The sequence below is a fragment of the Corythoichthys intestinalis genome, chromosome 14 (assembly GCF_030265065.1).
Source record: "Corythoichthys intestinalis isolate RoL2023-P3 chromosome 14, ASM3026506v1, whole genome shotgun sequence".
Classification (NCBI taxonomy): domain Eukaryota; kingdom Metazoa; phylum Chordata; class Actinopteri; order Syngnathiformes; family Syngnathidae; genus Corythoichthys; species Corythoichthys intestinalis.
In genome coordinates, this window is record NC_080408.1 from 47,842,819 (window position 1) to 47,867,035 (window position 24,217).

Genomic DNA, 24,217 nt, shown 5'->3' on the forward strand with positions numbered 1-24,217 from the left:
AAATTCTTGTGAATAAATGCTTAACTCCTCAAATTCTTCATAGATATGGATGTAAAAAAGTCTCGATTCTTGGTTAAAAGCAAAGAAACCGTTCAGTTAGCGTTTATTTTACGTATATTGACAAAGTACAATGCTACTATGTTAGCGAATGAGGCTAGCGGCCGCCTGGCGTAAAAGGAGCTTTTCTGGCTTAAATTCTTGTGAATAAATGCTTAAATCCCCGAATTCTTCATAGATATGGACGTAAAACAGTCTCGATTCGTGGTTAAAAAAAACTATGAGGCTAGTCAGTTACGAAAATTTGCCGCCTCCATGTGTAAACAAAGAAGAAAATGCATGGTACGAAAAATATAATATTTACCTTGAATCCTCTTACAAATCACTCCTGAGACAATCCTTCCTGTTTGTATGCGGTACAACTTTTCGTAATCAAATCGTAATTAAATCCAAGCTTAAATCCGACATGTGCGTGTGCCGTATTCGGCTAGTACTAAATGAAATTCGGCCCCTTAGGATAAGGCGTCGCGCAAAAAATGACGAAGTGACACGTCAATAGTGATGATGTCTATGGGTAAAATTACAGATGAGACCGAAAATTCGTTCGAAAATAGCTAAAATTGCATTTTCGGTTCTCGGTTAAAAGACCGAAAGTTTACCACCGAATAGTGTGAAGAACAGTAGTCACACAAGAGTGTGATGATGCAATCAAAACACGACAAGAAGGAACACTAGTGGCTCACAGCCAATATGTCCGCAGTTTAGTAGTATTTTGAGGTATCAAAGAAATATATAAATTACAAACGAAAGAAAATAAATTTGCTTCACCGCTCCTACACACCCGTTCTGAAGTTGCTTTTCATTGATGTTCCGTGCGAGCAGTATACTGTACAAATAAAGTAGTATTTAAATGCATACATGTGCATTTCATGTGGTTTAGTACAATAATTTTATGGCACGACCACTTCCTCTTTTTGTCACATTTTTTCCGCGACTTCGACTTCTGCCAGTCGCCATTTAATCCGGCCGTGAGCAACTTCAATGGGCTTTGTCGCCGCTAGGACTCGGCCCACTCACCCGGCTCTCGATTGATTCCCCTTGTTGCAAAAGAAAACAGAGAATCTTATTTTAAGGAGTACAAGAGATTGTAATAGCCTTGTGAAGAGCTTTACTAGTTTCGGCAAGAATGGAAGTTTTTTGTTGTTGTTGTGTGAACTACAGTTCCAACAAACATACATTGAGATCTCATTTAGCTTAGCAATTGGAGGCGTGAGAGCCATTTTTTTCATTGTCCCAAACTTCCAAGAAAGTGCATATATCAAGGTGTCATGTGCCATGACGAGTGTGTCCACGTCCAACAAATAGAATGCTAAGACGACACCAACACCTCTGGACGTTTTCAGAGTTTGTCCCAAAACGCTCACTGCTGCTGGGAATGCACCCTTCCATGGGGTGTTAGAATCTGCACCTTTCAAACAAAATTTCTCCAGCCTCATGGGTCGTAGAACATTTTGGAAGATGTTTGCGTACTTGTGAGAAGGGACCATATTTTATTTCCCCCTGATCGTTAGAAAAAAGGGCATTCATTGGAAAATAATTAAATAAAAATAATAATGTTAGGGTTTGTGTTTATTTTCTCCTTTATTTGTTCCTGTGATTGCCCATTGATTTCACCTGTTGTTCCTGCTCTTTGTGTGTCCTCCAACCTGCTTCCTCCTGTGTCACCCACCTGTTCCTTGTTGTCTCGTTACCCCTTGTAATCCCTTGTCTGTGTCTATATAAGAGCCCCATTTTTGTTGAGTCTTTGTCGTGACATTGCCCACATTCTTGTCAGCATTATTTCTCGTTCGTTTCTCCGTCGAAGCCCTCGAGTTCTAAGTAAGTTTTTGATAACCAGTCTTTTGTTAGTAACCTGAGTCTTTGGTCTGTACCGTATTTTTGGGACTATAAGTGTACCTGAGTATAAGTAGCACCAGCCCAAAAATAAGCAATAAAGAGGAAATAAAAACATAAGTCGCACCAGAATATACGTCGCATTTTTTGGGGAAATTTACTTGATAAAATCCAACACATAGAACAGATATGTCATCTTGAAAGGCAATTTAAAATAAAAATACAATAGAGAACAACATGCTGAATAAGTGTACACTATGATAATGTTACATGATGCATGAACAACAGAATGGGTATGTGGCCGATATGCTGACGTAACATAGCTATTAAGAGTAATTCAGGTAACTATAGCATAAAGAACATGCTAACAAGTTTACCAAACCATCAGTTACACTCCAAAACACCAAAATAACATGCGAAATGATATAAAAATGTGTTAATAATTTGACACATAAGTCGCTCCAGAATATAAGTCGCACCCCCAGCCAAACTATGAAAAAAATTGCGACTTATAGTCCAAAAAATACGGTACTTTGTTTATTTTATTGGCTTTGATTAAATCATTTTTGCTTTGCCTATCTGCCTCGCCTTCCCTTCCCTGCATTTGGGTCCACACCGTTCGTCCGCCTGCACCCCCTGACAAATAATAAAAATAATTAACAAATAAATCAATCTAAACATATTTATTTATTTATTTGTTTCCAATTTCAGTTTTCAGTTCCTGCCACGAATTTTGCTTTCAGTACATCCCGAAGTCAAATGTACAAAGGTGGGTAGATGAGTAGTGTTTCTTCTGTATAATATTACAGGTAGTCCCCGGATTATGAACGAGTTCTGTTTCTACACTGGCGACGTGAGCCAAATTTCCACTTTAATCGTAATTCTTTAAGTACCCCTAAATATCCCCTGAATCTCAAAATAACTATCCAAAAAAATGCATTATATGCCATTAATGAAACAAACAAAAAAAGACACTGTACTTACCATCAATGCTGGTGGATGGTGGAAAAAGGTACACTGAGCATGCTGGCTTGTTCACAACTGGAGACACAAGAGTTCTTGTTTCACTGATATTTACCGTAGTCTTAATTCTAAACTTTTAAACCACAGACACACCATAGAACACTTTGACCTGCTAGTGAACAAACAGGTAAGTCAATGTAATTTATGATCTATAGATGCTGTTGTTAACCAAATATGACCATATTATGCCCTAAAATTGACAAAACAAATCACTGAATTCAGACCACACTTGAAAGCAATTACATTACACGTAAGCAATTACGTTCAAACATTTCTGAACTACCGTACCACGTGACTGAGTCAAGAAGTGGTTTGCTGGTTTGGTTTTGATTAAACACTGTGTCATTTGAGCCATAAAAGACACTGCAAAATGCAATTTTATATCGTTTTTCATTCTACTAGCTTTATTTACATATTGCAACTTTGGAAGTTTAAACAATGGTCAAAAGGAGGACATATTCCCGGGTTTCAAAGTTTTTCGACCACATCAATAACAACAAGGTCTTATAAAAATGAAAGGACAATTTTTTCATTTTACAACAGAGCAATCAATAGTTGCATAGCCTGTATAGACATGCAAAGGGTGCTAAATTATACATCGTCCGCTTATGTAGAATAGACATTTACAATTTTAATGTTTCTAAAAAGTAACATGAACACATTCCTATTTCTCATACAACGGTACCTCGACATACGATCGCTTCGACACACAATCTTTTTGACAACCGATGTAAAATTTGACTCGCCATTTGTTTCTACATCCGACGACATGCTCGAAATATGACGATTTGTGAGAACGTGGCAGTTTCTTTGCTTTCCCGCAAGACGGACACACGGCAGATTTTCTTGTGAGAGAAATCAATATGGCTTCCAAGAATGTTAGTGCAAGTGGTGAAAATAAGGAAAAAGCTGAGGCTTACCACTGAAATGAAGATGGAAATGATAGAAAAATATGAGCGTAGTGTGCCGTCCGTAAACTAGCTCAACAATATGGCCGTTGACTGTCTACAATCTTGACGGTCCTCCTTTGACCTCCCTTTGCCAGTCTTTATAAGTTAAGGTGACAATTATTTTTATTTTAACATCAGCAAGTAAGTCGACTCGCCAACTTCGTCAGGTCATCAATAATTTATTTCAGAACTTGTGCAACAAAACATGCCTACTGTCTGCTGCAGCTGAACAAAGTGAAAGTAAAATGTCCTCTCTCACTCTGTCAAGTCAGACACACGGTACGTTCAGGTACACCACGCAAAACTCGTCCGCTACATTAGAACCAGATTCGTTACACTATTAGAGGTATTGTTATTATTTTTTTTTCTATTATTACATTATTATTACAATTTTTATTCATGTTTTATTCATCATTGTAATAGTTCTAGCAGCATTTATTAAGTATTTAGTGTAGGTTTTCGGGCTGTAGAACGAATGACTGGAATTATAATGTATTCTTGTGGCAAAATCCTGCTCGACATACGACCATTTCGACTTACAAACAAGATCCTAGAATAAATTAACTTCGTATGTAGAGGTACCACTGTACTGATTTTCACTGTGGTCGCCATTCCCTTGGTTGTCTAGGTGATGGTCCTGTGGCGGAAAATCAGCAATTCTACATTTTGAACTCTAGATGGCATCATCGAAAAAATGAATCATTATGAAGTGTCAGGATATGTCCCGGCACTGTAGCCTGAAAGTGTTAATACTTCACGGGGCTTCATCTGAACATCACTAGCTTCAAATAGATTGGGCGCCAATCGTCATCAAAGGTAGACAATGAGTTAACTCTAGCCAAAAGTAAAAGTAGCCTGCATTTAGTCGTAGTCAACACATTTGCACATGCTCAGCTTCCCTGCTCCCGGAGCCCTCAATCAACACAGCCAATCAGCACAGAGCTCTCTTGATTGCTTTGAAGTGGAGCAGAGATGTCAGACCAGGGTCAAAGTTCAACCATTCAGCGGCTTACTATAATATCCCTGCTGCTGCAATCATCTGATGTGTACACCTACAAGCACATAATTGGCTCCCAAAGTTTGGAAAAAGCTCTGGCTTAGTTTAGGGATAGAAAATTAGAGAGGGGTGAAGAGCCTGCGGCGCTGGGGAGATGTTATGGGGCCTCTCATTTTCAAACATCATTATGACATATCTGTTTTGTGTCCTCGACGATGCCCACCCCCCCGGTCGGTGACAGAAATGGGTCGCTCCGCTCTGTCTCGGCCACATCCGGCCCCGCGCGGTTGGGATTAAATTTGACCCGCGGGGGTCAAATGCGATTTTGGGACTAATTCAGGTAGACAGTGGTCTCCGATTGGTTGGGATTGGCTCTTGCTGATACTGAAACAAGGCTTTAAAGGGTCAAAGGTCAACTAGATAATAGCCGTTATATGAAACACAAGAACGTCTTGCATCCACGTCGTCTTCACTCTGTTGTTCAGCCACTTTTGCTGACCATTTGCACAAATTAGCCACTAATACGCAGTTTATAGTAGATACAGACTACTAGCCTCGAAGAGTGGGAATACGTTTTATGACTATACTGATTTGGAAGAAAAGGCAGAACTAGATTTGGCAAAAGTGTCGATACTGAGCTGCTGTATCCGGTTATGATATTTGATTGCAAAAGTATTGACACGTAGTTATTTCTTTATGCCAGTGTTTTTTTGTCAGCCACATTTAATTTTCGTCACAGTCTTTTAGACAAAAACAATTATTCATCTTCAAAATGTCTTACTTGGGTTTTGGCTACATTTAGTCGACAAATACAAAGTTTTAGTACACATGTTTTAGATAGGGGTTAAATACGGGTTAAAGTGTTACAAAAAATCCCCAAACGTTATTCCGTAACATAACATGCTAAAGTTAACAACTCTATTTGACAAAAAAATGCGGAAAGACCATATTAAAATGTGTGTCTGATATCTTAAATTGACCGCAATTTACCTTTGAAAAATATGAGCGTGAACTTTCAGCTTTACATAGGAGCAGTAGGGACATAACACTACTAACTTTTCAGGATGCTCAAATTGTCACCACCAACATTTAGGCAACCTTATTTGCATTATACTGTATAATGAGTTCAGTTACAGTGAGGAAAATAATTGTTTGAACACCCTCTAAAAAAATCCATAAATCACAGAATATGATTTTTTAAAAACAGCTTATTAGTATTATACAGCTGCAAATAAGTATTTGAACACCTGTCTATTAGCTAGAATTGTGAGCTTCAAAGACCTGTTAGTCGCCTTTAAAAAGTCCACCTCCACTCCACTTTTTGACCTGTTTGAGGGGGTTAGCTGCATATAAACACCTGTCCACCCCATACACCCCAAGATTCCTGTCCAAAGACACCAGAGACAGAATTGTAGACCTCTCCAAGGCTGGAAAGAGTTATGGGGCAGTTGCCAATCAGTATGGTGATTCAATTTCCCTCGGACTGGGGCTCCATGCAAGATCTACCTCGTAGGGTCTCAGTGATCCTAAGAATGGTGTATGACCAGGGCCATGTACAGGGTGACCCCAAAAAAAGTTTACACTGCCATACTACAACTTAAATGCCATGTTTATTCATTTTAGAATTAGAATTTAATCACAAATTATACATTATTGTAAAGAACATGTACAGTACACTCTATTTTTCACTCTATTTTCAATGTGTCCTCCCTTAAGTGTCACAACAGCCTCCAGGCGCCTGCGTAACGCTTGACAGGTCTTCTTTATGTAGGATGCTGTCATCTTTTCCCAAGATCTAACAATGGACATCTCCAAGGCTGCCACAGAAGTTTGTGTCTTATTAAAGGCACTGTCCTCCGCAGTTGCCCATATGCTATAATCCAGGGGATTGAGATCTGGACTCTGGGGTGGCCACATATCACCTTGTCAATCAACTTTTTGGTCCGCACAGATCGGGTTTTCCAGACCCAGGTTTTCGTGAGGCTGTTCCAGTATCTTTCAGCTTCTTTTTAACTTTGTAGACTGCACATCTGGATATTCTCAGATTTGCTGCAATCTTAGTAGGTGTCAGACCGGCACGCAGCAATTCAGGTAAAGCTAAAGTTTTCTTCATTTTCAGCAGAAGCACAGAAATTGTAGAGACGAGAGATTACCAGCTGCATTGAGTGACCTTAATGAATCACTTAAGCATGACAACCTATTTAGATATGTTTTAATGGCTTTTAAACAAGCAGTCAACTGAGTGTAAACTTTTTTTTTGGGTCACCCTGTATTGTGAGATTTTGGGGAATAACCTCCTTCCCTCGGTTAGACCATTGAAAATGGGTCGTGACTGGGTCTTCCAACATGACAATGGCCTGATGCAGACAGCCAGAATAACCAAGGACTGGCCTCCTAAAAAGCATAACAATTTTCTAGCATGGCCTAGCCGGTATCCAGACCTAAATCCAATAAAAAATCTTTGAAGGAAGCTCAAACTCCGTGTTTCACAGTGACAGTCCAGAAATCTTATTCTTATTGGGGGGCGGGGGGTCTTATTAATGTGCTGTCCCCAGCAAGAAGTGTACATGCAGGTTATGCTGTTATATTGTCCCTACCAATGTTGAGACCAAACTTAAGCCCTTGCGCTTCAGATTAGTGGTAGGCTATTGTTGCCACCATGTTTGTTGTCCATGGTCACCAATATTGAAAACATGCATTCAGTTCTTCTTTCGGTCTGATTGTATTTAAAATATGACCATATACTGTATTCTTGCGCCGTTTCTGACTACCAAGCCTCGTTGAAACCATGTAGGCTGACGAACAACATGTACAATGAGCAAATGCCACGCGTTGTGATCATATGAGAAAAATCATGTCGCATTTTTGTCTCGTCCCGTCAGACGAAACTGACAATCTTCTCGTTAAGTTTATCATTCAAGACATGATTTTACCTTGTTATTGTCACGGAAATAATATCCGTCATCGAAATATTTTTATTATCGTCATCGTTAACGAAAACAACACTGGTTTTTGCTCTACCACAGTTCTCGTAGGGTAAATTTGATTTTGCATTACTCTTAATAGTACTGGAGGATATTTTTGCATTTTCCTTGTTAACTCATTGGCTGCTATGGACAGTGCTTGACATCCAATCCATTTGAAGTGTGAGGTCTGGCAGTGAATTAACGAGCATTTAATTCGCTGGCAGCCTCCCAGTTCAAATGGATTGGACCTTTAATAGTGACAAACTCATTTGAAGACTTTTAATTTAGTTTTTAAGAGCCACATGATTGGACGTCTATCACCGTCAATGTGAATGATAGAGTTGAAGAGCCCCATTTGTGAGAATTTTTCCCTCTCTCAAGTGGCACATGTATCATTATCCATGCAGCGAGAGGAGCGCAGGTTGTCTTCATGTCCATAAACACACCTGCGCTCCATGGCGCGCTAAAGTGATGATGAACAGACGTGCCAACAGGGGAAATAAGTTGCTGGCTTGGAAGTGGCAGTAATCCAAGCACTCCAAACTCAGCCTACAAAGAAATAAACACAGACATTATAAAGCCCTCTTTATCCCTCAATGACTATTCCCATAAATGCTTTAATCACTACTCCCGGGGGATTTTTGTCCGCGTCCGTCGTGTGATGTCCGACTGGTCTCAGTGTTGCACAGATGGGTCTATTTAGCTGCCAAGCGCGCCTGTAATTCACCAACATTTATTCCCTGCCCCCCCCCCCCCCCCCCCCTCCCGCCAATCTGTACTTTTGCACTTCTAACAGTGGGAAACAATTTGAGAGCAATTTTTATGTTGAGTTTGATTTTTATGCTGATGAAGGCTAAAATTGTTTTTAGCAAATCAAGTATTTTTTTCTACTGCTATGTCATCACTGCGTGCATACAATTATGAATACAGTATACATATTCTTTGTTTAAACGTAATCTTTTAAATAAACATCACAGTCATGCCTGTTTCTTCCATACGTCATTGAATTAGTTTTTTTTTTTTTTTTTTTTAAACAAGCACTACACCATATTTCACCGGAATCTGAATTGCACGGTTGTTAACCCCTAATGCCTGAATTTACATTTAAAATATATTTTACATCAAAATGCTGATATAAATTCGGTCAATCACTCATTTATTTTCTTTAAGCAAACTAAACAACAAAATCCAATAAGGAGGAAGCAGACCATAATAAATCAGTTTTCTTTATCAAACAATTGTTCGTAAGTACAATCCAAATCTTGTATGACAATTTAGAGTTTGACTTTGTGTTGAAAGGAGACTCTCTAAACTGTCATATGAATGGGATTACAGTATGTGTGTGGTTTCTTTATAAAAATAAATATATTAAATTAGTTGTTACTATCTAACAATAACCCAAGTGCTAATATGCTTCTCCAAAACACAATACAAACTTAAGACACTGATTAGCATAATCGCTAACTAGCTTAGCGCTTCATGCTAAGTAGTGACGTCTCATCAACAAAGAACACAAACAATACAATTGGCTTCATTTACTCACCTCTGCCAGCCGCACACTGGATCTAACAACAAAAAGACAATCTAACTCTCAACAAGTCGTAATATTTTTGATTCAGCAACCCAACCACAGCTGCAGAAGCAGTTGCGGCAGTGAACTCTCTCTCTCTTGCATGCAAACAAGGACCCAAATGGAACTACTCATCGCTGCCAGCAAAAATCGATTATAAAATTAGTTGGTACCTAATTTATTAATCAATTTTAATCGATTTAATCAATTAGTTTTTGTAGCCTTATAAAAAGTCTCAAAAGCTAATATCAATTTTTATTAATTATTGCCGATAAGCTATATTATTTTTTCATTTTTTTGAACCAATTGAATAACTAATGTAGTGACAATGCATCCTAATAAATCACCCATTCAAATGCAATAAAGTGTTTTTCTTAAATAAAACAGAAACAATCTAAAAAATAGCAAATATTAAAAAAACAAAACAAAACAAAAATAAAACACAAACACACACACAATGCATAGCGACTCATTTGAAAGCTAGCTAAATGCAGAACATGAAATAGGTGAGAAATCCAATGCAAATTTGAAGCTAAATTATTCATTGCCAATCGGGCATGGGTGTCATTACAAAGCTATTCTTAGTGTCTGAATCTGAAGTATGTGAGATTTACTCCAGAAATCTAGATTTTACATGTTGAAAATGATGTGCTTTTATTTTGAAATATTCACCGAAAGTGTGTTCACTAAACAGCTAATCATACACTTTACACTCAGAGAGTGTAAAAAAGTACACGTCTCTTAATAGAGTATTTTCGTTTTTTCCATTATTTGCAAATGCTGTATACCAGCGAGTTTTCATGTTTGAAGTGTCACCTTTTAACTGCAAGTTTGCGTTTTAGAGACCGCCAATGTTTTAATAGCAGGCTTAAGTTGTTAGTACATTGTCTTTTTTCCATTAGCCTTAATGTAGTTGTGCTAATATTTTACAATGTTTAATATGGATGTTTCCTATCTTTATATTATATTTCTTAATACTATATTTCCCTTAATTCTAAGGCGTGTTGATAACCAATAAACATCTGTGAAAGTAACTGGTTTCTCATATGCAATCAACACGCACATGTGCCGAGGGCACACAGCACACGCAAACACGCGCACACAAAACCGTATGGACGCCCGCAAGCACACGGCGATAAATAGCAGCCAGTAAAATTACCGCCCTCATTTTTATTTACCGTTCGATTAATTGACTTATTCCATATCGCGACAGACTCTGAGCTTGGCTAGCAACCAGTTCAGGTTATAACCCGCCTCCTGCCGATAATAAACTTTGTGAGGATAAGTGGTACAAATGGATGAATGCATGGTTAACATATGACCTCAAAATCAGGAAAGATACGTATGATGCCAGTTAAAAACAATTCATTACATCCGTTTCGACCACCAAACGTCACCATTGCCACGGGAACCAACTGGTCCCAATTGATTGAAAGGATTAATTTATAGGCAATCGGTACAGAAAGGCCTTATATAAACCAAAATTGCAAAAAAATTATGATGACTTCCTTGCAAAAATCAACAGAGTGACTATGCATAAAGAATGAAGCGTGTTTGGCCTGTGAAGATTATTTGTGTGTTTTGGGGTTAAGCTAGCATGTCCTATAGATGACATGATTGAGAAAAACTGAGATCAGTTTTGGATTCCGCACCTAGAAATTAGTCAGCTGTCAGACGTAACTCGAGAAAAATTCTGTTCCCTAGTCCAATTGGATGGAGTGCAGTCGGTCAGGAGGACATTGTCTTTCAGGAATACAGTGATGGACTCTTTAAGGACAATGAGCTAAGCGCTCACTGGCCGCAGTAGCTTCAACAATCTTTTTCCACCCTCACAAACAGTTCCCCCAGTTGAAGTTGGGAGAGGTTCCAAAGAGAGCTGGTCGTGCTCCAATTCATACACCCTGGACATCTCAGCAGAGATTAAAAGCAGCTGAGTGTGAGGAAGTCTGCGTGAGAATGCCTGTCTTTATCTGTTTTGGTGCTCAAGATGGAGGTGAATGGCGTCAAGGATTTTATTGGCGACTTGTCGGAACGTCACACCGCATTAACTACCAGAAGCACAAAGTTCCGTTTCAGGTCTTTGAGGTTATTACTGGAATTGCTGTTCTTTTATTCCTTCTTGCCTCACTGTGTCTTTACTGAAAGTAACCACCTACTTTGCTTGAGAATTCAGAGCGATACGTCATTGCAGGTGGACTTTTGGTCTGTCGCTGAGAATTACGTGCAATTTTACACCAAAAAAAATAAAAATGTGTAATCAGTTTGTTTCTACCTATCTTGAAAATGATAATTTACAGTATGTAATTAGTAGAAAACAAATCTTGGAGTTACTAAAATGTTTTATTAGCTTAGAATGATTTCATGCTAGCAGTTCATTTGTCTGCATACTAGTATAAAATTAGATGAAAAGTTGAAGCTTTAGGAGATCTGAAATGTATTCTGGGTTGTACATTATATACAAAAAAAAAAAAAAAATCTAAATATTTATACTTATACAGTGGGGAGAACAAGTATTTGATACACTGACAATGGGAAAACCCATTGTCAGTGTATCAAATACTTGTTCTCCCCACTGTATATAAATGAAACTTTGTCTGTGTGTGTTTCCTGTGGACTCCAATATGGCTCGACCGATTTTCTTGAACATTTACACATCCGTGCTATTGGCATCTGCGAGTGTTCGTAGATGAGTTTGATCTCTCTAGGCCTCCATTTAGTGCGGAAAATTCCTTTCAAACGCACCTTACTGCAACCTTATTGTTGCAGCAATAAAGACATCTTTTGGGCAAAAGACGCGTCCATTGCGATCGCAACGTCGCAGATGGCTTTGAAACTTTGCGGTTTCATGTTTAGGTTTTAAATTTAAATGTGCTGTGATGATATGTTGGGGCTTTGAGTACTCTACAACAACATGCTGTATTTAAAAAAAAAGGTAAAATTTTACAGAATAATAATAGGGGATTCATTTCGGGTAGATGTCTTAATCTCTATTAAGGCCAGTTTTTCTGTGTGGCCGTCTTTGTATGGGTGGATTTTGACCAAATTTTACACACTTGTACTTTAAGTGTCTGGCAGTGTTCTAAGATGAGTTCGATCTCTGTAGGCCTCCATTTTGGGTAGAAAATTCATTCGAAACTCCAAAAACTAGCATAGAAAATGCCAATTTTCGCTTTTTCACCCGATGAACGCCTGGCCATACTGCTCGGTAAATCCATCCAGCATGCATGAAAATAAATAAAATCATGTTAAAGCCCTGATTTCGAGGTTTCTTATGTGTCTTTTTAACAAACTTTGACCCCAACATCTCAGAACAACTAGTATGACGGCAATGCTGTTAGTATACTATTATATACAGTACAAATTTGCACATAATTTTGGGTCACATGGAGAGTTTGGTAAAACAAGACGTTTTGTGTTGTTTAGGCTATAGTTACAGTATCTGAATATCTTTATATGTTCCGTTAATGGATGCCTAATTCGCTTGTTCTTCATTATAAAGAAAAAATGCTATCTTGTATCATATTTGTCTTTGTTTGCAGATAAGAATATGAATTATACTCTACTGCAATTGATAAACAGTGGTACCTCGAGATGCGTAAGCACTAAAAATTATTTTTCTGAAAAAAATTTCAAAGCTTTTTCCCTTCACATTATAAAAATTATTCATCATACGAAAAATAATATGTACTATAATAGATAAATCCCTCATGCAGCAATGCAATAATGTAACTAGGTTTGGTTATAAATGTAAACAAACGAAATCAACACACCACAATGTGTTACAGAATGCTCAATTATATGAAACAAAAGAAGAATATAATTTAAAGCACAAAAAGCTAGATTAAATAGTAAGCAATGGCAGCCTAAGTCAGCTCGTCTTTTACCATTCTGTGTTTGCTCTGAGCTCCAGTAGTCATGTGATAATGTTAGTACAATGAGCTGGAACCTAAAAACTAGCAGCGTTGGATGAAGTCATCACTTTTTTTTTTTTAATTCAAGTAAAAAGGCAGATACAGGGGCAAAAAATTACTTAAGTAAAAGTACAAGTATCGGAGAGAAAAAATACTCAAGTACAAAAGTACTTCATTTAAAATTTACAAGTAAAAAGTAAAAGTATTTTATCCAATGTAATGCTCTAGCTGCGTTGTGTAGTTGTATAGTTGTGCTGGAAGCATGAACACGAAACTATTATTTCACAATGAGAGAAAAACAAACAAACAAAAGTAACGTTTAACGCAGGCGACTATTTGAAAAGTAGTGGAGTAAAAAGTACAGATATTATCATTTTGGGACCATAAACCACTGCCCCCCCCTCCGCTATCGTACTTTTTCAACAGAAATCCTGCATTATATCGCTGCCTGCCTGTTTGTGATAGCTCCTCTTGATGTGAGTGGCCCCCTACTTGAATGCGAAGTGCAGTGCATGACCGATCTGACCGTCAATACCATTATGAAGTCTATGTTTGAATAGTGAATACTGTAGTTCCTTCATAGTTATTATTATGAAATTAAAAGGATTATATCTCTGGTTTTATGTGGTCAATCAGTGCTAAATAAAAACTGGGAGTTTTAAATCCGCGCTTTCGATTCATGTTGAGGGCAGCGCTCTATGTCAAATACTTCATTTGTTACGGTGCTTTAAAGACTCGTGATTGAACAGGCTTGCGTGCTCATAGAACGGCAAACTTGCGTCTGATTGATGTAATGGAGTCATGTGATTATTGTTGCGATGTCTCATTGGTGAAATTAGTAGCGCTACTCTTGGCAGTATCATCGCTAGCAAAAAAATAAAATAAATCTAATACCGTACTGGCCCGAAAATGAAGAGGTATAATAAGGTGTTTTTTGCATTGAAATAAGACTGAAAAAGTGGGAGTCCTCTTATATTCGCGGTCTAGACATTATACCCATTCACGACACTAGATGGCGCCAGATATCATTGAAGCGATGTTCTGTCATGACAGATTTCAGCTACTCTCAAGTTCAACCAGTTTGCATTATTTTATTGCATTGTTTTTCTTTATTCAGATTTGTTTCAAGACTACAGTTAGTTAGACTTCACTTTGATGGTTAATGCAGTTTTTGCAATTTTGTTGTTTTATCACAATAGATTGGTTTATTTACATTTCAAAAACTAGAAGCCATTCATTTACGAATGTGATTGCACTTTACTTTACATATTTAAATGTTCAGATATTAAGATTTGAATGATGCAAAATAACATGCTTTTTTTCTCCAATATTTTGCTATAATCATTTGTTTCAGATGTACTGTAATTATTTTCTGTAAAAAAATTATTTTTGGTGTTCAAAAAGTCTTTTTTCAAAGTTGAGTCTTGAATAAGAGGGGGTCGTCTTATAATCAGGTCCGTCTTATATTCGGGCCAATACAGTATATGGCGGAAAACACTCAGGTGACTTGAAGTTCCGCTCTGAGACCCCCAATTTGGCCAAATTTCAGGTTTTCCTTTATGCATGTGTGATACATAATTGGAAAGATTAAAATCTCATAAAAAATCTCAAAATCTCAACATTTTAAAACAGGAGGGCATTTAAAAATAAACAAATAAACAGCAAAACCCTACCTGGAGGTGAGAGCATGCGAGAGCATAATTAAAGACGCCATGATTTTAACCAGATGGTATCGCGTACTTACCTTGTTTCAATCCAAAAACTCCTTGTTGCATGTATCATCGAGTGTCAAGACACAGATGTGAATGGCCACAGCTGGATGTTTTGGGAATTTTATGGGTGAAACATGGTAATATAACAAGGGTCGCGATGCAGAAATCGCAGACATTGTTGAGTGGTCGAGATTTTCTTTCTCATACATTTATCCTTTTAAATGTTTTTTTATTTATTTATTTATTTTCAATTTTTCTTTGTTTGGATCGATTATTTATCATCTAAGATATCGGGGAAATGTGACAGTAACAAAAAAAAAAAAATACGATTAAGCGATAGTTATAAGGTAGATATCTGTGACATTTTTACAGATGCCATTTTTTTCATAGTCACATAATTTGTTTAAAAGTTTAAAATATGTGAGTGAATAACTTTTTTAAGTCGTTTTTTTTTTTTTTTTTTTAAACGAAAATGAGACATCAATTAATGATTCTAAGCTAAAAACGACAGACATGTTGAATAATATAATTAATTACCTTCTTTATATGGCTAGGTTGTAACAAAAACGGTTGCGCGACGTCTGTAAACGGGGGTTTCCAGGGTGAAATGGACAAATTAAAAATAGTTCGGGGGCTCAATGCGCCATGAATCTGCTATGGCAGCATATTGACATATTGCTCTATCAAACACAACAGTACTTTTGGCTTAAAATACAGCAGTTAATTTTAAAGAGGAGTACAAGACCAGAAACTGCTTTTTCAGTCTTGTCTGTGTTTTCCGCCATATACAATAAAGAGGAAAAATGTAAAGACTCTTGTGTAGCCCAAAATAGCGGAGTAAGAGTAGCGTTTTTGCTTTGCAAATCTACTTAAGTAAAAGTAAAAAGTATTGCCTAGTAAAACTAATCTTAGATGTACATTTTTCTCAAAAAGTTACTCAAGTAAATGTAACGGAGTACATGTAACGCATTACTACCCACCTCTGAATTTAGGTGAGTGGAGGATATGCGAAACGTGGAGGGAAATTTTTGAAATAGACACCACTCCGCATAGGTATTTTTGACAGCATCACTACACGACTGCACGAAGGTCTTATTACATGGCTGACAAAAGAGATCTCAGTCCAAAAGTTTTTCGGCCTCACAGTCAGTGAAGTGCGGTGTGGCACAACCTTCGAATTCTGTTTTTGAGTATGAGTGATGAGCTGTGTCAAGAAGGCCGGAGCACTCTCTGAGTGCGTGCCGCACATGTGCACGTAAGGAGCACATTCTCCAGTCAAGGTGCTCAGGGTAAGACAGAGCAACTTTGTCTCCCATCATTTGCTGCCATCTGTTTCCACTTGTGACTAAGGCAGTAATTGAGACCACTTCTCGCATGAGCAGGAAAACATTTCTGTCTACACACAAACGCGTGCACGCATACAGTCCGCACACGCAGAAAGAACATTTCAATTCCTTAAAGACAAGAAAAATAAACCAGTGCGGTTTCAGTGTTTACAGATATGTGATCCATTGAAGGGGAAACCAACTGGACACACACACACAGTGTAAGAAATGTTTGTGGGGCGTGAGGAGACCACCATATTTGTTCTGCATGCCTGTCATCAACTTGATCCTCAAGCGCCACAGCGACGATGATGATATATAGCCTAACAACCACATAAATATGAACTGCTGCTGCAAGTAAATACGGTTTAAAAATCATAGGACTATTTAACACTGTATTAGTGTCAAGTTGTTCCACCAAGGTGAGCTGAAGGTGACGTTTTTTAGTGTAACAATTAATTTTGCATCAGTGTTGTTTTTGGCAGCCCTTTTAATTTTTGTCTTAGTTTTTTGGAGGAAAATACTTATTAGTCTTAGACATATTTTAGTCATTTAAAAATGTTTTCATCTACATCTAGTTTTAGTCGACAGTTACACAAAACCTCTGTAAAATTCAAAAGTTTAAATCCAGATAAACAGTGTATCACAAAAGTGAGTGCACCTCTCGCATTTCTGCAGATATTTAAGTACAGTGGGGCAAATAAGTATTTAGTCAACCACTAATTGTGCAAGTTCTCCCACCTGAAAATATTAGAGAGGCCTGTAATTGTCAACATGGGTAAACCTCCACCACGAGAAACAGAGTGTGGAAAAAAAAAAAAAACAGAAAATCACATTGTTTGATTTTTCAATAATTTATTTGCAAATCATGGTGGAAAATAAGTATTTGGTCAATACCAGAAGTTCATCTCAATACTTTGTTACGTACCCTTTGTTGGAAATAACGGAGGCCAAAAGTTTTTCTGTAACTCTTGACAAGCTTTTCACACACTGTTGCTGGTATTTTGGCCAATTCCTCAATGCAGATGTCCTCTAGAGCAGGGGTTCCCAACCTATTCCACTAAGGCACACTGTGGGTGCAGGATTTCATTCTTACCAAACAAGATGACAACACTTTTTCCCCAATCTGGTGTTTTACAAGTGCAATCAGTTGATTGCAGTCAGGTGTGGCTTGTTTTAGCAGAAGCCTCATTGGTTCAACTGTCTCTGCTGGATCGGCTGGAACAAAAACCAGGACCCACAGTGTGCCTTGAGGACTGGGTTGAAAACCCCTGCTCTAGAGCAGTGATGTTTTGGGGCTGTTGTTGGGCAACACGGACTTTCAACTCCCTCCACAGATTTCTATGGGGTTGAGATCTGGAGACTGGCTAGGCCACTCCAGGACCTTGAAATGCTTCTTACGAAGCCACTCCTTTGTTGCCCTGGCTGTGTTTTTGGGATCATTGCCATGCTGAAAGACCCAGCCACGTCTCATCTTCAATGCCCTTGCTGATGGAAGGAGATTTTCACTCAAACTCTCTCGATACATGGCCCCATTCATTCTTTCCTTGACACAGATCAGTCGTTCTGGTCCCTTGGCAGAAAAACAGCCCCAAAGCATGATGTTTCCACTCCCATGCTTCACAGTGGGTATGGTGTTCTTCGGATGCAATTCAGTATTCTTTCTCCTCCAAACACGAGAACCTGCTTTTCCACCAAAAAGTTCTATTTTGGTTTCATCTGACCATAACACATTCTCCCAGTCCTCTTCTGGATCATCCAAATGCTCTCTAGCGAACCGCAGACGGGCCTGGACGTGTTGGCTTCAGCAGGGGGACACGTCTGGCAGTGCAGGATTTGAGTCCCTGGCGTTGCATTGTGTTACTGATAGTAGCCTTTGTTACTCTTGTCCCAGCTCTCTGTAGGTCATTCACTAGGTCCCCCCGTGTGGTTCTGGAATATTTGCTCACCGTTCTTGTTATCATTTTGACACCACGGGGTGAGATCTTGCATGGAGCCCCAGATCTAGGGAGATTATCAGTGGTCTTGAATGTCTTCCGTTTTCTAATAATTGCTCCCACAGTTGATTTCTTTACACCAAGCGTTTTACCTATTGCAGATTCAGTCTTCTCAGCCTGTTGTCCAATTTTGTCTCTGGTGTCCTTCGACAGCTCTTTGGTCTTGGCCATAGTGGAGTTTGGAGTGTGACTGACTGAGATTGTGGACAGGTGTCTTTTATACAGATAATGAGTTAAAACAGGTGCCATTAAAACAGGTAATGAGTGGAGCCTCGTTAGACCTCGTTAGACTTCGTTAGAAGAAGTTAGACCTCTTTGATAGCCAGAAATCATGCTTGTTTTTAGATGACCAAATACTCATTTTCCACTCTAATTTGGAAATAAATTCTTTAAAAATCAAACAATGTGATTTTCTGGGTTTTTTTCCACATTCTGTCTCTCATGGTTGAGGTTTACCCATGTTGACAATTACAGGCCTCTCTAATCTTTTCAAGTAGGAGAACTTGCACAATTGATGGTTGACTAAATACTTATTTGCCCCACTGTATATCTTTTCATTGGAAAACACTGACAAAATGACACGTTGACACAATGAAAAGTAGTGTGTGTGCAGCTAATATAATAGAGTTAATTTATTTTCACCTCAAAATAACTCAAAATATAGCAATAAATATCTAAACCCGTGGCAACAAAAGTGAGTACACCCCTTAGAAACTACGTACATCCCTAAATGTCCAAATCGAGTACTGCTTGTCATTTTTCGTCCATTTGCGTGTCTGTTCTAACAGGCGGATAGTGGATTTGACACTTATTTTAATCTACTCGAGTTGGCAGACAAAAAAAAAAAACGCAAGTTTTCTCAATGTTTAAATAGTCTACCTATATTTATGATCATTATAAATACATTAACACAACGAGATAACGCTGGAAAAATTTGTTGAATATATTTCTCGCATAAGACCAAAGCACCACATTCGTTTACATTCAGCGAAGCCGACACAGGTTTCCGTATAGCATTTTAAACAATCAATTTGAATCCTTTCTATATCTCACTCCTACCGCAGTTGTTTGCTTTCCAATTCCATTGCCTTTAGTTTGTTTTTCACTCCTATAGCTGCTTCATATCGAAAAGGAAATGCCAAGATGCTCGCGGAGGGGAAGATTGAAAAGAGAGCGGGGCCACTGCGTTCACGGGCACAGGCATGCACAGCGCCTTCTGTTTTATCCAAATTATTTTATTTAACATCCATTCATCGTTTTAGTATAAATATATGAATATATATTTTAAAAAAAGCTAGCGAGAGAGAAGTCGGCCCGACCCGACAGTAAATAATCACACCTACCAACCAGTAAGTCGCTCGATAGTATAAGACGCACCCTCTGCCAAAATATGAAAAAAAAAAAAAAAAGTGCGACTTATAGTCCAAAAAAGACGGTAATTCAGATACATACAGCATGTGTTGCCTTCATTATTAGGCTTATTTAAGGCTTTTAATTTTTTGCGACTCCAGACATGTTTGTTGTTTTGGTCCATTATGGCTTTTTCAACATTTTGGGTTGCCGACCCCTTCTCTAGACTTACTGACAAGAAAAGCCAAGTAGTTTTAGACTGACCAATGTTATAAGAGGACACTCGCCATTCTGGAGCTAATGCTAATATGAATACGAATGCTACGATAACACTAGGCGCTCCATTTAGTGTCTGATGATCACTCAGCACAGAGTTAGGCTAAAGCAACATTGCATAGTATTTCTTGTTAGGATAAGAAAACAAATCTTACCGTGTTTCCAAACTAGCAAGATGGAGCGCAGCCGAGCTTGAGATACATCTTAAACTCTGGTGAGAGCAGTGAGGGAGAGGTGCAGCACATCTCACATGAGTGACACGACCCAAACACTGCTACGATGCAAGCTGGCGTACTCCACGGACAATATGAAAATGTCATGCATTGTAAACATATGATGGACACGGTGTTTTATGTTTATGATGTATGTTTTCGTCTCTGGTCGTCACGTCAGTTGAAAACTGGCATTCGTCTCATTATGTTCTGTCCTCCCGAGCCACGTTTTTAGCTCATCATCGTGACATCATCGTCATGAAAAATTTGTTAGTCGACAAAATATTTTCGTTATCGTCATTGTTGACGTAAACAACACTCTTTTGATTCAACTTTTATACAGCAGGGTGATATTTTCTTTTATTTTCATTAACTCATTGGCTGCCATTGACTGTGATAGACGTCCAATCAATACGAAGTAGGAGTTCAAATGGATTTTACGACGGACAAACACATTTAAGTTCACAGCAAAGGGATGAAAAGAGCCACATCATTGGACGTCTGTTATCTGAACTGCACTGCACTGAAAGAGTTAGCTTTGTTTTTTATTTATGAGCGAATAATCTTTGCAATCCAACGCCATTGGCGGCAACAAAAAAATAATCGTTGGCTGTGAATGAGTCAATAAGAGATTATATGTACCGTCACATGATTTTGCGAGAAATTAATCTGTTGAACCCAAACAATATCTGCTTTTGTTCTGCCTGTGTTATAAAGCTGGTGACCCTAGTATTTCAAACAACTACAGGCCTATCTCTAAATTGTCTGCTCCAATAGAGGTTCTGGAATCTTTGTGAGTCATCAAATCAAAGAATTTTTTATGAACAAACATTTGCTTGTCAAATTTCCAGTTGGGTTAGAGAAAGAAACAGCACAAGAACAGTTGCCCCAAAGACAAAAAACGACAAAATTGAATCCTTAGATAAGAATAAAACACTGTGCAGCCCTGTTTCTTGATGTGTCAAAGGCTTTTGAGACAGTTGATCACGCTATTCTTATTCAAAGACTTCTGAGCATTGGCATCTCATAACAGACTGTTTTGTGGTTTAAGCAGTATTTATCAAGTCGATCACAGTGTGTGCAGGTCAAGCCTTCTCAATATTAAAAATGGTGTGCCTCAGGGCTCAGACCTTGGGGCTTTGCCATTTATTATCCACATTGGTTGCGTTCATCAAAATGCTATTGAGGCAAATTTTCACTTTTATGCAGATGATACTGTAGTTTACTGTTCCGCGCCTACTCTAATTTAGGCCCTCTGCCAGTTACAGCTTGCCTTTAACAATGTACAGTGTGCCCTTTTTAATGTGAAACTTCTTTTGAATGCTGATAAAACCCAACTCATGACATTTACAAAGGCAAAATACAGGCTAGTTAATCTCCCATCAATGGCCTATGGCAAGCAACACTTTTACTCATAAATATTCATGACGTTAGCAATTGTTACTAGGTGGGTCAACCTCCCTTTTGACCCTAATAGTAAATGCATGGAAATAGGGTACGAACGAGATGTTTACTGAGCTATACCTACCAATTCTGTCCAAAAATGTTGTCCCTGGTGCCAAATTCACTGGTAAAGATGTGGAAGAACACACAAATGTTCAGTTAAAGAGATGGCTTGAGTGTCGAGGGCTGAAAAAGATCCGACCTGATCCAGAGCTTTTTTATCGACACTTTTTTCTTATGTGCATTGCCTTACGGCACTGACAATGACATTCTCCTGTTTCAACAATCTATCCTTTACCATTATATGCCCAGGCTTTCTTTTATATTATATCTTCTGGTTGTCTTACATCTCTTACCGTTCTTGGGGGCAATTTACATTGCTATTTTTGTATAGCGATTGCAAATGTTACTCAGTGACAGCCATCAAAAACTTTTAAGTTTTTCATTAATAACCTCTTAATTCTATAATTCATTTACACTTCTCTGTTACTTAAGTTATGTTTTTACAACAGAAAAGGTAACAGTGGCAGTCAGTTACCATTTTAATTTTTTTCAGGTCATTCATTGTCAGACAGAAGCAGCACGGGAAAACACCACGCTAAAAAATAAGTAAAAATATCAAAAAGGCTTACCTCTTCATCCTCTGTAGTACCATGGCCCCCAACAAAATGTTTCCTGCATATGATCTGTGAATGGCATCACCTTGCTGGCTTTAAAATAATCTTTTGGACGACCGTGCAAGTTGATCCATTCCTCACATTTTTTCCTCCAAGTTTTGTGTGTTTCGTATAAAGAAAACATCCTTCATATGTCGTAATGTTTGGAGTCGTTTCTACAAGTTCCGTAGCAGCAGTGTTTGATCGGCATGTTTTTTTTTTGTTGAAAGAATACCGGAGAAAACAAGCAGAGGTAACATGGATTGTATGCAAGGGCGTGTCTATGTTGGCCCACTTCCGCGTTACGATGGCGACGTGACGGTCTAAAAATAGCATTCGTGTGGTACGCTGTTGCAACTGTTCAGGGTACTGAAATTGAGACAGTGTCACAATATAGGTATCTTGGATTCTTAATTGATGATTCGCTGTCTTTTAAGCCTTATATTCAGCATTTAAAAAAAAAAAAGCTGAAATTGGGTTTTTATTTTAGGGATGCTCTTTATTTACATTCATTTCTCATTGTCTTCATTAATTGGATACCGTCTACCATGGAGCACTGAGATTTATTACAAACATCAGATCTACCCACCACTGCTCTTTATGCCCGAGTGATGGTCTGCTCAGTCCACTTGTAGATTGTTTCACTGACATGTCTTTGCTTATAAGGCCATTCTTGGCTTCCATCCTACTTGGGGAATTTTCTCAATCAAAAAAGCACTGGGAGTCAGAACCTTCGGTCTCAGGACTTGTTTTTATTGACTGTACCGAGGGTCCGCACTGCACTTGGGAGAAGGGCTTTCAACCATGCTGGCTGCCCCTTCTGCATGGAATGAGCTGAAAAAAAACAAAACTAAAATTACAGGGTCTGGTGTTACTTGATGCCTTTAAGGCTCTTCTAAAAGACTTGGAAGCAAGTGAATTTGACTGTAGATGCTATGACTGCTGTTTTTTTTTTTTTTTTTTTTTTTTTTTAATTATTTTGTGAGCTTTTTTTGTGCTTTGCTTCTAACTATGTTTGTTTGTGCAACTCTGTGTTTGTGTTGCTGCCTGTGTTGGCCTTGACTCTTGTAAAAAATATTTTTTAATGTCAACAAAATGTTTCCCTGGTTAAACAAAGATTTGAAATAAAATAAAATAAACATATTTTGACATAATCTCGTTTTAGATTGATCTGTGCATTCAAACGCAAATAAATAATTATCAAATTATTTTGCGCTGAATCAATGGATTTGATATGTTCATGTCAACTAATTTCCCAGTTAATCTAATTTTGTTATTTATTTAAGCAATATCACGCCATTAATGACAAAGAAACATAATCAATGGCTGTGAATGACCCAATGATAGTTTATACCATCGCGTGATTTTGTGATTAATCCATGGATCTAAAAGATTAAACTGTTGAACCTAAATGAAAATGACCGATTAATCGAATTTTGAGATTAATCACGGTGGCAATAAAACATAATCATTTGCAGTAAATAAGTTACAAAAAGTTAAACATGAATTATTGCATTTTTAAATCAGATTTGATTAATTAAAAGTATTACACAATATGTTATGGAAAAGGCTGTTTGCCAATCATCTCTTTTCTGTGCCATTTACGGCGATAGATGTCCAAATCCAGTGGCAGCACAAATGCGTTGGACGTCTACTTGTGACAAACTCATTCAAACTCACAACAGAAGGCTGAGAAAAGCCACATGATTGAACATCTATCATCGTCAATGACGCACTGAAAAGGTGAAGAAATTATTTTCAACATTCAAGATGAAACATGTTACCAAACAGTATGTGTGAAAGCAAACATCACTAGTTTCTTTATGGAAATAACAAAAAACATGGCCTCCAGCGGCCTTCTCAAAGGCCTTGTCAAACTACCAAAAAAATAAAAAAGTGCAAACTACTGTGCGGAATATACTCTTTCATTCTATTTCCG

At 38.1% G+C, this 24,217-nt stretch overlaps 1 protein-coding gene across 2 annotated transcripts in view; it reads left to right on the forward strand.

Moving 5' to 3' along the window:
* Positions 1-24,217, forward strand: part of epha4b (eph receptor A4b) — a 291,695-nt gene that overhangs the window by 51,204 nt on the left and 216,274 nt on the right. Inside the window, exon 1 of one of the 2 annotated variants that reach the window (XM_057857052.1) lies at positions 2,636-2,659. The exons of the other annotated variant lie outside the window; for it this stretch is intronic. The gene's annotated coding sequence lies outside the window, so the exon portion shown is untranslated. Of the gene's footprint in view, positions 1-2,635; positions 2,660-24,217 lie in introns of those variants that run through there. 2 annotated transcript variants of the gene reach the window in all.